At 39.6% G+C, this 8,376-nt stretch overlaps 1 protein-coding gene across 5 annotated transcripts in view; it reads right to left on the minus strand.

Moving 5' to 3' along the window:
- The window catches only part of LOC132394100 (terminal uridylyltransferase 7-like), a 61,936-nt gene extending 55,744 nt beyond the window's left edge, over positions 1–6,192 (minus strand). For 4 of the 5 annotated variants that reach the window (XR_009512174.1, XM_059969846.1, XM_059969844.1 and 1 more), the window contains exon 1: positions 6,059–6,192. The gene's annotated coding sequence lies outside the window, so the exon portion shown is untranslated. Of the gene's footprint in view, positions 1–5,681; positions 5,790–6,058 lie in introns of those variants that run through there. The other variant, XM_059969845.1, reaches the window with a different exon arrangement.
- Positions 6,193–8,376: the final 2,184 nt, after the last annotated feature.

The raw sequence follows: 8,376 nt of genomic DNA on the forward strand, positions 1-8,376 counted from the left end.
ACCATGATGCCTTCCCCTATGTTCACTAGACCCCCAACCTTGATGTTATCCACAAATTTGCTGATCCAGTTTACCACATTATCATTCCGATCATTGATATAGATGACAAACAACAACGGAGCTAGCACAAATCCCTACAGCACTCCACTAGTCACAGGCCTCCAGTTAAAGAGGCAACCCTCTACTACCACTCTCCAGGCTAGTCCCACAAAGCCAATATCTAATCCATTTTACTACCTCATCCTGAATGCCAAGAACCTGAACCTTCTTGACCAACCTTCCGTGCAGGACCTTGTAAAATGCCTTGCTAAAGTCCACAGAGATAACATCTACTGCCTTGCCTTCATCTACTTTCCTGGTAAATTAGAGGTAATTAATTTCAAGAAAATAGTCACAGCACATTCTTCAGACAAGCTATGAACCAGGAGAGCTTTTCTGTGCTTTACCATTGCCAATGGAGACCTTGAACTACAACATTGCTTTGCAATTTTTACACATAATTATTTTCATCATGAGTGTAACATCACAAAATTGATGAATGAAAATCTGTAAAGTCATTGTCATATTATTACTGCTACTTTGCAGAACAATTTGCCCAACACATACTTTGGAGTGTGCTATAATCTTATGAACTAGACACTGCCTATTTACATACCAAAAGTAAATAATAATGCAAGGAAACACTTCTGTGAATCATCGTGTTTATCTATTGAACAGGCTTATTTTACTCATAATAATATTAGGTCTAATCATAAATTAGTACCTACTTAGCTGATCTCAGCCTGTGTAAATGAGAGAATTGGTTTTGGCAACAATAAGGGAAAAAAGAAACAATAATAAATAAATAAGCAAGCAATAAGTAGATAACATGAGCAGCGAGTCAAGTTCAGTTATGGGGCAAGTGAAGTTATCCCCTATGGTTCAAAAGCCTGATGGCTGAGGGGTACTAACTGCCCCTGAACCTAGTGGTGCAGGTCCTGAAGCTCTTGTACCTTCTTCCTGATTGCATTAGTGGGAAGAGAGCATGGCCTGGATGGCGGTCCTCGATGGAGGAAGCTGTTTTTCTGAGACAGCGCTCTAGCTTGAAATCCTCAGCTTAAGGAAGAGAATCCATCAGAACCAGTTTGTGACTACTAAGCTTTCAGCAGTATTCTGTGTTTAACAAAATTTTTATGTTTTGAGGGGAGAATTATGGTTGGCTATTATATTTCTACATTGCAAATTATCTGTTGATATGAACTCAAAACTCATACTTGAAAATTGGCCTTGACTGCATATCTGAGTGCACTTGTACCTACTCCGTTCTGACTCAGAAGTAGAGTCAAGTTCACTGATAAGCTAACCAATAGGCAAAGCTCAGTATCAAAAAGCATAGTTTACAGACAACCAAAATGTATGGAATTTCAATCTAAAGAAACTGGCCATATGAATATGGATAACTTTTATTCAATAATTGTCAAGTTCATAAACAAAGTCTCTACCAAAACTGCTTTTACTAGTGAGAAATTCCAAGACCTTAATTTCTACAGTTATATCCAATCCTGTGATCTCTATAAAAAGGCCAGGGTTTCAGATGCATAGAGTCACACCACCTGCTGATTCCCCTCCTACTTACACATTAATCTGACTTGGAAGGATATCACAGTTCTTTCTTTGTGACTGGGTCTCAACCCTGGAATTCCCCTTCCACCATTATTTTGTTAGTGCATTCTACAGCAGCTGATGGCACATTGGCCCACAGTCGCCAAATGAAGGGAGGGAACCAGAGAGCATTATCTTCACAGAGGCCAAAAGCATGATTTTCAGAAAGAAAAGCAGCAACATAACTGATTGTTGGATAGTTTGTCAAGAATCTAAAATCAGGGTAAGGTCCCCACTCCTAAAGTGGTAAAGGTTAATATAAACTAATACAATTACCGTAATCAACTAACTAATAGTGACACAAGCTTCAATTAATCATTGGTCACTCGAGAAGCTTTGGCTCAGATCAATGAGGTGGAGTCCAAATTCCAAACACTACAACTCATCCGGAAGGGCTTAATTACCTAACAGGGTGCTTCAGAAAGCAGTCACAGCACTGAGATTAACAACCTCTAAATTATCAAATGATAAGGGACAAGATGGTGTGACTGCCTAAGAGGCAGGTAGGGGGATCCAGCGAATAGTTCTGGAGGAGGTTCAGCCTTTACCCTTGCTCCCTGTCAGGTTGAGGATGTGCAAACTGTCGATAGCATTATGACATGGGAAGCCAGTGGTGCGAGGAGAAAAGAAAACACAATGTTATGAAGGCAAAAGGCACTTCGGTCTCAATTACAAAAGGATTGCAATTTACAAATAGGGAGATTTTGTTGCAATTGTTATTGAGGGCTCACCTGGAATATTATGTACAGTTTAGCTCCCCTTGTAAAAAACAGTACTCCTGGAGGCAGCACAAAGGAAATATACCAGAGTAATTCCTGGCATGTCCTACCAAGGAAGATTAAATAGTTTCTAAGAATGAGGATGACCTTACTTAAATAGAGGGAAAATTGCTTTTTTGTTTTTTTTTTAAAACAACCACACAGACCAACCATTGCTCCAAGCGGGAAATTTTTACATGGCCTGAAAACTGTGCGGCACATTATATAGAAGGAAATTCTTACATAGGTGGGAGCATTTCAGTTACTGTGTGCAGCAGTACACCCCCACAGCTCAGAGGGAAGTGCAACCAAGATCCTAAAGAGGTTAACAGGGTAGATTTGGAATGTTTTCTCCACTGTTAAACAAAGGGGCACAACTACAAGATAAGGATCCAGTCATTTAATAATGAGGGACAAAGAAATTTTTCTGTGAGAGGATGGTGAATTTCTGGAATTCTCTGCCACAGAGGATGATGGAAGCTGGATCATTAGAAGGATTTAAAGTGCAACTGGATAAATAGTTTATAAATTGAGGGATTGTTCGGTATGGAGTAATGACAAAGAAAGAGTTGAGGCTGGCATGGAGTAACCGTGATCATATTAAATGTTGGGCAGATTGAAAGGTCTGACAACCCTGCCAGTACAGCAATACAGATAGGAATCGCAAAGATAACATTGCCCACCAAATAAGGAGAACGTTAGCACGTAACATTGATAATTAGGCTGAGTCAAAAAGCATGTAACACCAAATTGACAATAGTTCTACTACATTCAGTTCAATGATCCTCCAACCTTGCACATTAACCTTGTACTACTAAAAAATGTCTTCAATTGTACAAAGCAATTCCAACTAGCTCAACAAAAATGAATCATTTCTATTGAGTGCTGATTCAATTTTATTTGTGCTTGATACTTCCAAATGTCTTTAAAATTCCTTTGTTTTATGGGGACAAAAATGACATTTAGAAAGTTCCTATTGATAGATCGAGGGATAGCTCAGTATGGAGTAATGACAAAGAAAGAGTTGAGGCCGGCGTGGACTAGGCGTGATTATATTAAATGTTGCACTGTCCGAAGAGCACTATATGAGTTCATTCTTACTCTTGGCCATTAGGCTCTATAAGTCAACCTATAGCTGGGGAGTGATGACCCCCTCCTGTTAGACTGTGGTAACTTTTAAAAAATTCTTTCTACTTCTCTTCTAATATTTATATCTGTGCACTTGTAATGCTACTGTAACACTAATTTCCCTTCAGATCAATAGAGTATCTATCTATATTAACTTTGTCTCCTACAAAACTATATCTGTCATCCTTAAATAACTTAGTTCTTTCCAAACTGTAACCTTATTCCAGAACATTCTTTTTAAGTTATCGACCGATGCCATTGTTTAGACAATACAGAATCTCCTAATTGATGACAGCAGCTTATCAATTTTTTGTTTAAATAGTTGGAAATTAAATCATAGAAAATTTATGATAGAGGAGGCCATTCAGCCCACCTAGTCTATGCCAGTTAAAAACAAGCAAAAATGTTGTTTTGACAGAAGATCTTTTACCTGAAAAGTGAACTGCTTCTCTCCAAAGATGCTGTCTGACCTGCTGAATGTTTTCAACATTTTCTGGTATTACTTTAGATTTCCAATATTTAGTTTTTTTTCCATTTTCAAAAACATTTACAACCTGGCCTAATCCCACCTTCCAGCATTTGGTCACTAGCCATGCACATTACAGTTCTTCTCACACACATAATTGTACCTTTCAAATTCCATAAGACTTGTGTCTTTACCAATCCATCAGGAAATAGGTTCCAGAACTCTACCACTCTCTGCTCAAAGTAGTTTTCTCATCTTCACTTAAACCTTCACCAAATTATTTTAAGACTGTGGTCCCTGAATTTTTATACGGAACAATTGTAATTGTATTTAAGAATTGTGCTCAAACTGTATCAGTTAAGGTTTATGATCAATGAGAGGTACAAAAAACTCATTCATATAGCTTACTTCAATATTGCTACTAGTATTCTGACCCCATTATTTACTTTTAATCTAAACAAATAAACTTGGTAACGTGGATTTATCCACTGAGTAAACAGTCTGTTGGAGGAACTCAGTAGGTCTCTGATGCAGAATTTCAACCGGAAACGTCGACACTTCTTTTCATCCTACAGATGATGTTTGACAGAGTTCCTTTAGCAGACAAGTGTGTTAATCCAAGTTCCTGCATCTGCAGCCTGTGTGCCTTCATTATCCACAAAGATCACAATGTATCAAACACACAAAATGCTGGTGGAACACAGCAGGCCAGGCAGCATCTATAGGGAGAAGCGCTGTCGACGTTTCGGGCCGAGACCCTTTGTCAGGACTAACTGAAGGGAAAGATAGTAAGAGATTTGAAAGTAATGGGGGGAGGGGGCAGTGAGAAATGATAGCAGAAGATCGGAGAGGGTGGGATGAAGTTAAGAGCTGGAAAGGTGATTGGCGAAAGTGATACAGAGCTGGAGAAGGGAAAGTATCATGGGACAGGAGGACTCGGGAGAAGGGGGGGGGGGGGGGAAGAGAACACCAGAGGGAGATGGAGAACAGGCAAACAACTAACTATGTCAGGGATGGAGTAAGAAGGGGAGGAGGGACATTAACGGAAGTTAAAGTCAATGTTCATGCCATCAGGTTGGAGGCTACCCAGCCGCCAGTATAAGGTGGTGTTCCTCCAACCTGAGTTTGGATTCATTTTGACAATAGAGGAGGCCATGGATAGACATATCAGAATGGGAATGGGACGTGGTATTAAAATGTGTGGCCACTGGGAGATCCTGCTTTTTCTGGCAGACCGAGTGTAGATGTTCAGCGAAAAATCAGCTTCGACCCCACTGGACCAGCTCAAATTGCCAAACTCTTACAAGTGGCCCCACCAGACGTAAAACGAAGGCAAATCTAAATCCGGACGATCTTACTGCAAAAATGTGCTGGTGAAAAAGAAGAAATGCTTGTAGAAAGCGACTGAGGACACAATTGGATTTTAGTTGCGATGCCCTAGCCTTCTTCTTCACCCACGAAGTTTAGTTGGTACAAACAATCAACAGCGGGCGCCTTGAGAACTTGTACCCTTTTCAAATAATGAAAACAAAAATAAAAGACAACGGAAACTGGCATAATACCATAGCCAACACCAAACCTTTAATCGCTGCCTCCCTGCCAAATAATTAAACACAGAGGACAGCCTTCCCTCTCAGAAAGTAATATGACATTAAACATATCGAAACAACCAAAAGATAACCCATTACCAATGAAACTAAACGATCGCAATTCCCGTTCATCTGTGCCGATATCATTCAATGGGATGGAATACCGAAGGTAACTTCCTTGACCCTCTTACTACCCATAAACGATAAACCTTCCACTCTTTCGTGAGACAGTTTCCATTTGGCTCTGTTCAGCGCTCTTACTGAGCCACGTGGGAAAACCGTTTTTAATCCGCGTCGGCAGAAGTGAAAAGCACAGAACGGGCTGGCGCGCCAAGTGTGAGCAGTTCGCCGCCCGGGGATCGAGGGCCCGGGCCTAGCGCCCGCACCGCGGTAACCGGCCTGCGGTTTGAATCAGCCGCCCGCACCCTCCCGTAGTTGGGGTCGCCGCAGCGCTGGTTAGGAGCCCGGGCGCTAACCTGCAACTCGGGTCCTGACGTGCCGTCCACTCCTCCGGCGGCGCACACTCCACAGAACCCCCTGCTGACAGGCAGGACAGCGTCTGGGGAAGAGCTTTCCTTCAGCGCCAACCTCCGGGCAGGCTGTCCCTGCAGGCCGCCCGCCGAACTACAGTGACCGTGGCGAGCGGCTCGCGGCTGACGTGAGGGCTGCCCCCCATGACCTCGGCTCATTTCCTTTTGGTATTTACATCCACTGGCATCATTCATTTTGGACCTTCAGAATTGTGTACTCTTGCATTCGAACACACGTGCAATTCGTGATGAAATATTTTTTGATAGTTGGATGAGTTCTCAGTTCCATTAGCTCTAAATATTTATGATTTTTTTTGAAAAATAACGTTTTGCATAGTCAGAGCAGAAAAGGTGAATGTTGAAAGTGCATGTTATCGACAATGACTGCTAATTAATAACGTCAGCTACCAGTAGTATATTGCTCCATTGCAATGCGAGAGTTTGCAAGTGACAAGAAGCAATCGACTTGCCGGTAGCTGATTGCAGTTGCCACATTCACAGAAGACGGATTTGTTCGTTCAGCCAGCACACCGCCTCTACCTAGTGCGAAATCTACGCTGTGTGGTTTTCAGCCGACACCGATCAATTTACCTTGGTTCCATCCTCACACGGGCCTCCCCTGTTATCTTCATCATACTTCAAACCCCTTTGACTGTAACATGAAATCTATTTCATTTCTAATTTTTTCCAAGTGTGATGAAATGTTACCAACCTAAAGAAACATTAGCCTCACTTCCTCTCTGCACAGACTGGATGTCTGACCTGCAGCATTTACTGGTTTCATTACGGAACAGGCGGAATGGAGTGGACACTTCTGGGTGAAAGGGAGCAGTTGAGGACGTCGCAGGTATTAAGAAAAATTATACGTCGACTTAATTTATAGTTGACTGTATCTGTAAATATTCAACCTGTTGGGGTGCATGAATATAAATTTTAATAGACATTTAATGTTAGTAGGGTTTGTTAATTCTTTTAAAGGGAAGCTATTATACATGATTGTATTTATACCATTAAGAAACTACTACGTGGTACATTTTTTGATATTTTGTTACATCAGTCATTGCTGCTAGTAGAACATTGACTTCCTTTAACAAGATACATGTTATCTATGTTACTAAATACAACACAAAAGAGCTGATGGAATTCATGAACATGGCCAATGTTGACATTGCAGGAGGAAAACAAGAACTCAATGATCAAATACAGTGGATTCTGGTTAATTGGGAGACATTAGGACCAGTACATTTTGTTCTTTCTTTCTTTTTAAATCTTTTTATTATCATTATTAATAACAACAAAATAAAGTTGGTACATAGATATTACAAATGTACATATTTCAACTATAAAAGATTACAAAAACAATGATTACAGTATAAATGAATATTCCCACATTGTTGAAAATACAATATACAAATAAACAAGGCAAACCTAGGTGTATCATAGTATAAAATAAAAAGGAAAAAAGAAAAAAAATTTATTATGCAAAAACTAATCTAATAGAACTAATCTAATAACTAATAGAAGAAAAAAAACAAAAAAGAAAAAAGAGAAAATAAAAAAGAGAGAAAAGAGAAAAAAAAGGGCTGTTTATAATATCTCACAAAAATACAAAATCATCAGTGTCGTCAACTCCGATCCTCTTGACATATATGAAAGCAAAACTGGAAAATCAAATAGGCCTGGAACAGGGTCCTATTACATCATATGAAAATATTGAATAAATGGTCTCCATATCTTTTCAAATTTAGTAGAAGTGTCAAATACACCACTTCTAATTTTTTCTAAACTTAAACATAACATAGTTTGAGAAAACCAATGAAATACAGTAGGAGGATTAATTTCCTTCCAATTCAACAAAATAGATCTTCTAGCCATTAGTGTAAGAAATGCAATCATTCGATAGGCGGAAGAAGATAAATGAAGTGAGTCCATCATTGGTAAACCAAAAATTGCGGTAATAGGATGAGGTTGTAAATCAATGTTCAATACCGCAGAGGTAATATCAAAAATATTTTTCCAATATTTTTTCAAAAGCGGACATGACCAGAACATATGAGTTAAAGACGCTATTTCAGATTGACATCTATCACAAATAGGATTTATATAGGAATAAAAATGAGCCAATTTATCCTTGGACATATGGGCCCTATGTACGACCTTAAACTGTATTAATGAATGTTTGGCACATATAGATGATGTATTAACTAATTGAAGAATTCTATCCCAATTCTCAATAGGAATACCAAGGTTAAGCTCTCTTTCCC

The sequence above is a fragment of the Hypanus sabinus genome, chromosome 5 (genome assembly GCF_030144855.1).
Source record: "Hypanus sabinus isolate sHypSab1 chromosome 5, sHypSab1.hap1, whole genome shotgun sequence".
Lineage (NCBI taxonomy): Eukaryota > Metazoa > Chordata > Chondrichthyes > Myliobatiformes > Dasyatidae > Hypanus > Hypanus sabinus.